We start from the raw sequence: 8,309 nt of genomic DNA, 5'->3' as shown, positions 1-8,309 counted from the left end.
AGACTTTGCAGACTTAGAGCAGCTCTAAATATGCTCTTTTGTGTGTGTGTGTCCAGGCACATTGAGAGTACAGAAGCACTGAGGACAAGCTGACACCATTCCACCCTGTAAGGACATACAGTCATCAACTGAAGAGAATCAGTAACAACAACAACAACAACAACAACAACAACCCCCGGCATTAGCACGTAGAGTAATGCATGCTGTAATCTAACAGGATTTCACTATGTGAAAAAAAAAAAAAACGTCTCTTCACACCTTGCAGGTAGCAAGATGTGTCTAATTAGCGAGTGTGTGTGTTGTCCTGTAAACAAAAACTGTAATTAATGAATGAGTTCCCTCATGACTGCTAAGGAATGGCTTGCTGTGCTTTCTCCCCCAACTGTTCCATTGCAGCAGATCATTGTGTATGTAAAATACTGTAAACACATGACCACGGGAACGCCCCGAAACGAAGCTGACAACATGTTCCCTGTTAGTGACTTTGTATGACTGGCGCTAGTATTTTTTCTTTTGTTTTATTTACTTATTTTGAATAATTTTTGCATGAAGTTGCACTCATGGATTTCTGGATTTCGGTACTGCACCGTGCTATGCCAGCTCTCTGTGGGTTCATGATGACAGCTGCAGTGTCAGAATGTGTCTTGTCTCAGAATTCAGTGTGTTTACTTCCAAATTCACATTCTGAAGTCTGTTAAAAGTGGAATTCTGGATGCGCTCCAGTTTCAGTTAACAATAGTTTGACATTTTGGGAAAAACACATATTCGCCTACTTGCTGAGAGTAAGATGAGATCGATACCATTCTCATATTTAAGTTACGCCGGACCCTGAAAATGGTTAGCTTAGCTTAGCATAAAGACTGGAGACAGCTAGCCTGGCTCAGTCGTAACGTCAAAGTGACTTCTTTGAGCCTTGCCGTTACCGTTGTCAGATAACCAGCTGAGACAGGAAGTCATGGCGCTCGGCTTGTTTGCTGTCTGACAGAGACTTAAATGATAACTCTATGCTAAATATGAACCACCAGCAGCCATATAGCTTAGCTTAGCATAGCGACCTGAAACATGAGAAACTCTTAGCTTTGCTCTGTCTAAAAGGGGAAAAATACACCTACCAGCTCTTTTAAAGCTCACTGATAACATTTCATATCTTAGTTTATTTAGGGACACAGTTGTGTTTCCACGCTAATATTATTTTTATGAATATGTGCAGGAATATCTGTTATTACAGTCGGAAGACGCACATAAACAACGTATCCCCGTTCAGACGGTAAACAAGAATGATAGCTGGCATCCAGAATACTGTGTGCATGTAATCACACACACACACACACACACACACACACACTGAGTCACATACTGTACTGCTGCTACTGCGCTCTCAGTGAGCCACCCTTACAAATACGAGGGCTGTGCGATTAAGCGAAACCAAGGGGCTACTACAAACACAGAAATGAGCCTCATCGTTTCCCTTCCCCGTGAAAACTGAACCGAACACACCTGACTAGCTGGCGGCCTCCGTATTTAATAGTTTCAAGTGTAGGGAAGCACCTCAGGATGTTTAAATAGTGATGAATTATGCGTTGAGTTGTAGTTGTGAGTTACAAAATGAACACTTGTACAGTATGTGGGGATGCGAGTTCACCGTGAGCAAGTTTTGATAGCTTTATTTAGTTAATAAAGGAATATTGAAAAGGATTATGTGCAATGAAGGTCGGTGCTCAGGGACTGCAGAGCTACTCGAGGGGAAATATAGTGGTAATGGCCTCAGACTGAGAGGTTAAAGGTCAATGACGATTCAAAATGGAGGGGTTTTATTCCAAAACACGCACCCACTGTTATTCACAGATACAACTTTGCTTGTGATGCCTGTCGTGAGATTTAGTTGAAACTTCCTGATGTAGTACATTTCACTCTCACGTCACCAGTCAATTTGCCTCATTTTTGGAATGAAACACTTTTATGAATATGTAGAGGAAAACAACAGCAAGTGACTAAAAGCTGGGTAATCGAATGTGGAGTATTAGAAGGAGAGGCGTTTTTCTGAAGTGCTATTTTGGTGAAGCATGTTGTTGGATATAGTTTGTCTGTGTATGTGTGAATTTGTGTCTTTCACGGAAAAGCCAAGCGTGCAGTCCGTCACAGCGGTAGCCGTCACCCAGAGAGGATGTTCATTTTTAATCAGGTCTAAGTTACCTTTACATTTCTGTCTTCTGGTTCAATGTTTTTTGTTTTTTTGTCCTTCCGGGTCGCCATTCATCTAAAAAAATGAGCAATGTTTGGTTTTCAGTCAATGCAATGTGATGAAGGTCTGTGAGCAGTTTTACAGTCATATGTTCAGCTCTCCTCGGATGTAAAATCGGACTGAATCGAACTCACAAGCACGATGTTTTTGTTTTGAGATCTGTACAGTAAGCCTATCCTCCAATACAAGCTGAGTATATGGTTTCAACAACCTGTTACACTGTGTCAAGAAAAAGAACAAAAAGAGCCTCCTCTTCTATCGACATTTTAAATGTGATGTTTTTAATTCAGTTCTCCGGTCTGCTCTTTGTTATTATTGTTTAGTATTAGTGGAGTACAGTCAATGTAATGAGAATCACGTGCACACTCGCGCTTGCATAGTCGCCCCAAATATAAATGAACACGATGAAGGTGTAAAAGTTGACGTACTGTCATTTAAACGTCTGTGACCACTGCTGTCAACATGTTTCGCTCATTCAGCGGTAAAGGTCCAGATCTAAACTTAAAAGAGTCACTGTCTTCCCCTTCATTCTAGCCAAGCATTTGAACTCTCAAGTTTATTTCCATTCTTTCAGTTTGTGCCTGTAGCTGTTCTGTAAAGTGCTGTACAAAGTAACCATTCAGCAAATAAGATGATCCATCAGCCTTTATGTCCGTGGCTTTGTAGAATTTATTTATTTATTTAATGTGTTCTGGGGGGAAAAACTCATGCTCCGCCTTTACATTTGTGCCAAACTGTTTGCAGACATTGTGTGTCACACAGCAGGTATATATCAAAGTATATCTGCATTAGTATGTTGTTGTTGCCCATAGTTTATTCACAGAATGCCTGGAGATGTTAACGGTTTCCACTGCTGGGGAAAAAAAACATTTAAGTGTTAATAAAGACAGACAACACATTCCAAATTTACTGATTGACTCACTGATGTCATTATAGCCAATGTGGAGGCCATACTGTACGCCCTGTCAGCCCGGGGTAACACCAATAACACACAGCCGGTCATACCGAGGTGCACACGTTGTGATCCTTCAGCTGTTTGCAGAGAGTCGGTGTGCAAAAAGGACGACCTCGTCGACAAAACGCTCCCCTGATGTTATTTATCTGTGTATGTGTTCTGTACGGTTTACGCTTCTGGTGCACATTTGTTTCTCATGTTGATTTTACAAAACACTTTATGTCACAAAGCCACTGTCTTTTGTAAATAAATCAAATGTGAGATATATTAAAAAGATTTAAAATATGGCTTTGACTGGTCGTGTCGTGATTGTTGGTGTGGTTTTGATTCACCATCACTGGAGGTCCATCTGTTGTTACCAAACATACGTCATTTATTACTGTTGGAAAACAACAAAGTATAATGTTGAGGTTCTTTTACTTTAGATTAGCCTTTTCTTACCTATTACATGACGGCTGGAATTACTAGTTACTTAGAGAATCATATTTTTCTTCAAATCAAGTGATCAATTCATAAAAAAGAAGAGATTGTCACATAATAAACTACAGAATAGTATATATATACAATATATACAAATAAATTGTGTTGCATTATTATCCATTAAATTAGTATATAAGGTAGCAATATTCTGCTGCATAACAAATACTTTTAACAGTGTAAGAACATGTTGCTGATCATTTGTCTCCATTTTTACTGAAAAGAGTACTTCTTGTTGCGTTGATACTTTTACTTAAAGTACTTCTTCCACCGCCGAGGTATTGTTGGTTCCCCTGTCACCCTTTCTGTGGTTATTGTCTGGCCAGATTTGTAGAAATAAATATTTGCCCTGGTCAGCTTGAGCTTGTCTGTAGCTGATGAAGACCTCGGCTCATAGTGAGAGAGAGCAGAATCTCTTTGTTATAAATGCACTCAGTCTAGCGGTTTGCTTCTCATGAACATTGAGGTAAATTGAGGTGAATAAATATCTCTTGTCTTGTCTAACTTATCCGCTTCAGACAAAAAAACAATGGCCTTTCCTGCTTCACCTACTAACCTAAATCAAAAACTGCCCTGTTTCGATAATGAGAAGAACTATTCAGGTGAGACGAGGTTGAGACAGAGTTTCCACCAGCACACATGTAGGTCATGTGGCAGCGTCTTGCTGCTGCTGAGGCTGCTGTCCTCAGATGAACCACTCACAGAGGAGAAGCCGCTGCTTCCAGATCAGTGAACCACATCCGCCTGCTGCTCACACCTTCTCTCTCTCTCTCTCTCTCTCTCTCTCTCTCTCTCTCTCTCTCTCTCTCTCTTTCTCTCTCTCTCTCTCTCTTTCTCTCTCTCTCTCTGCCCCTAAAGAGCGCTCAATCTGCCTCACAGCGAGCTGTTCAGTGAGCCTGTATCCTTCCTGCATCTGCAGCAGTTAACCTCACTGTGTCTCCGACTAGTGGCCGTGTACGGGATCAAGTGCTGCTGCAGAGTTAATGGAATGAATGTGATAAGAGATTTGATATCTTGTTCTCGCTGCACTCTAGGAAATGAAATAAAGATGTGCAAGATGAAGATCCTGCTCGGAGGGGAAAATCCATATGAGCGACTTGCTTTTACATCCGTTTTGATTTACAGATTTAAGCAGAGCCGAGCAAAGGCAGTACAGGCAAATGCTAGAAGCGCCTCAGATGAGGAGAGAAACAAATATTGAAATATTACCAAAAAAAGAGCAACATCATAACTACATGGCCTATTAAATAGACCCTGTTTACTGGGTCTCCATCACCAAAATGACACCAGCTAAAATCTTGCCCAAGGCACCAAATTGGGGGATTTAAGGTTTATTATTACGGTGTCATTATGTTGTTTCAATACAGCTAAATTGTGAGTATCCCTCACTGTCATATGGTTTTCAACAGCTGCATTATTGCGATTTAGTTTTATGAAAGGAGACAACTCTTGGATGGGAAAGTCATACCCACTTTGGATGCTGAAACAAAATAAATGTACTGCGTTTTAATAAACCGGTAACAATACGTTGAATTGGACTCAAACTATAACATGATTAAAGACATGAGCCGTCTCTTCCTGCATGTTTCGTATTAGTTCATGGAAATTGAAAATTCCAGAGGTTTTAAAAAGTCAAAGAACTTCCTGTCACACTAACTGTAACTCCATTGTTTTGGGATTTGAATGATAACATGTTTTGGTTGATAGGCAGAAAGTCTGTCCATCTTGCTCACATATTGTTTTACTTTCTGAATCATTTTTTCTCGAGACCATCTGAGAATTCTTGTTTCTTTATCGTTCTTAAATAAATCAGATTGATCAGACACAGCACACATTGTTACTTGTCATAGCACAGAAAGCACAGGTGTTACTTAGAACATTAATGAAGCAACGCAATGCAGCAATTAACAGTGAAGAATAAGGAAAAATAAGCAAATTTCAATCACAAAGATATGTCAAAAGTGTAAAAATGGAAAATGTAGAAGGATAGAAGACAATGTGGTGTAATAGTCGAGGTTTGTGCAACGGAATGTGCGGAGTATGCAAATGCCACCACGTATACATAAAGCACTTTACCACACTGTACTCTATGTACTCAAACATCTGTACTCAAAAGTACATAAACTGAATAAGTACATGGCAAGTGTGTACTGTTAGTGCGAGTATGTGTGGAGGAGCTTACATCGATGTCGAGGAGTGAATATGCATAACTGTAGAAAGCACGTTTCGCTTCACTAGGCCTCAAAGCTGGCCCGAGGCAGCAGCTAATTACGCGGCTGCTCGGGGCCCCGCAGCCACCAGGGGGCCCATAAATGCAGCAAATTAAAAATGGGGAAATCTCCTCTGGTTCCTGTGTTCATTTTGTCAACATTTGTATAAAATGACTTGATGTGTTGTACTTGTATGTGGTATACTGAACACATTGTTTAACCCTTTCAGCGTTTCTAATTGTAGTAAATTGTATTCTAGTTAATACATGTGCAGATATGCATCATTTTCATCAAGTTTAATGTACACCCCTTTTCAAATGCCACATGTGATAGCTTCCAATGTAATATGACAATATAATGGCAAACATGTACAGTTCCCTCTTATATTTTCACACAGGTGACGTGGACTGTTGGGGTGGTTACTATATTCCTTATAGTGCCAGAGGCCAAACAGGCCGGGGCTGGTGCTGCTTTGCCTCTACATTGGCACCTTAGCAGTAAAATCGACAGAGACCATATCTCTCTAAGGGGAAGTGGTAGTTACAAGAAAAAGGCTCTAGTGTTTATGTTTGCCCTGAGGCCACACCAGAGGAGCCAGAGTTGCACTTGGGGCGCTGCTGGGCAACTCAAAAGTCTCTCAGGTGTAACCTTAGTTTAAACATTAGGCATGGAAGTGTTCCAGTTGGGCACTAATGATTAAACCTTTTATAAAAAATGTTGAGGCAACCCTGTGAACGAAGGGTGATCAATATATGTTTGTTGTCATTTATTGTTTTATCCTCGGTTTAATGTCTCTTTCTTTAATGTCACCGGACTACCTCAAATAAAGATAACATTGCTCCCAATATACAAAAAAATTCTGTGTTTTCTGAATGTTACTTTAAAATAGATGTTTGTGTTAGGGGAGTAGGGGGTGCATTATAGTGACTTGTTTGTCTCAGACCACCTTCACCTGCATTGCTCTGCACACTACATGGTGAGCCGGCAGTCTTTAGGACCCTGTGGCAGCCGGCAGACCGTCTGCAGGCCCCTGCAGTAAGAGCGGTGCGTCTTGAGGAGAGCTGGCCGGCTGGGGAGGTGGAGGACGGGGAGAGAAGAGGAAGGAGGCTCCGGGAGCAAGCGAGACAAAAAAGGTCAGGCCTGGGACTCGGGGGAAAAAAAACAAATCGGGTTACCGATCACACAGCGATTCACGCATTTTTAATCCGTTTTAACCCGGCACTGCTAACCGCGCAGGAAGAGTAACCTTCATGTGAAACATAAAAAAAAACGTGAGAGCCCCGAGAGCGGAAGGCGCTCGAAGGAAACGGGGAAATAAGCGATTTAGGGTTTTTTGCTTTTTGCAGATGTGCTGATTGGACATCGCGATGTGCAATTGAACTTGACCTAATTTACAGCACAGAACCGAATCCGCCGCTCCTGATAACACCGGCCTCATTAATAAGAATAAAGAATAACGGGGATTTGTACTTGGAGCGGCCGTGGCCTGTATAAGAGCCCCCAGTCCCCTGGGTCATATACTGCATACTTCCCCTGCTGTTAGGACCTCCGAAACTTTGAGATGTTAATGCATAGCGTAATTGAATGATACATGCGAGTCAGCCGCTCGCAGTGATGTCAGCGTATGGCCTTGTGCGTGGAAATGCGGTGGCATTAAACGCCAGTGTGCCCCAATAATACATTATTTTCTGTTTTTTGCATGAGATTATTTTTTCAATAGCAAAGCAGCCTATTAGACCTTTATTAATCAGAACCGGCTGTCATCAATATTGACGTAACCCGAAAAGGAAATTAAACACATCCCAGAGCTATATGAATGAAGATATATGATTTCTTTTTTTTTTGTTGCACATTTCCACGAGTCTTACTGTGTGCGCATGGCTGACTGCTGTAGTGTAACTTTAACCACTTTAGGTGAGACGAGACATCATAAAAACAAGATAATCATCCTGGATTTATTTTTGCTGCTTTACCCAGGTTATTGGGCAAACATCAGCAGCCGTTTAACGTCGACTACTGTACACCCATGTGGTGTGAAGGGCCCTATAGGTGGTAGGAGCCATACAGTAGGCTATCCTATAGAAGCCTGTGGAGTTCCTACACGTGACGTGCACTCAGCAAAAGAAAGCTGAGGCTAAAAAAAAAAACCCACTTTATGACAGATGATGTAGATTTAACCAAACCGATTTGAGGGAACGTGCACAAAATGTGTGACTGCAGCATGACGCTCACCTGTGAGTGAAAGCATCACAACACAACACTTATTCTAAATAAAGTGTATCTAATGAACATGTTGACTTTTTCCTTCTTTTATCTTCCAGGAGAGCGGAGAGAAGAGGGATCATCTCTCATTTCTTTTTTTTTTTTTAGTTCCTTTGAGTTTATTTTCACCTCATCATCGACATCGTCGCCCCACCCCCCCCCC

The sequence above is a fragment of the Pholis gunnellus genome (genome assembly GCF_910591455.1).
Source record: "Pholis gunnellus genome assembly, chromosome: 15".
NCBI lineage: Eukaryota > Metazoa > Chordata > Actinopteri > Perciformes > Pholidae > Pholis > Pholis gunnellus.
Note: the sequence above shows the minus strand (reverse complement) of the source record.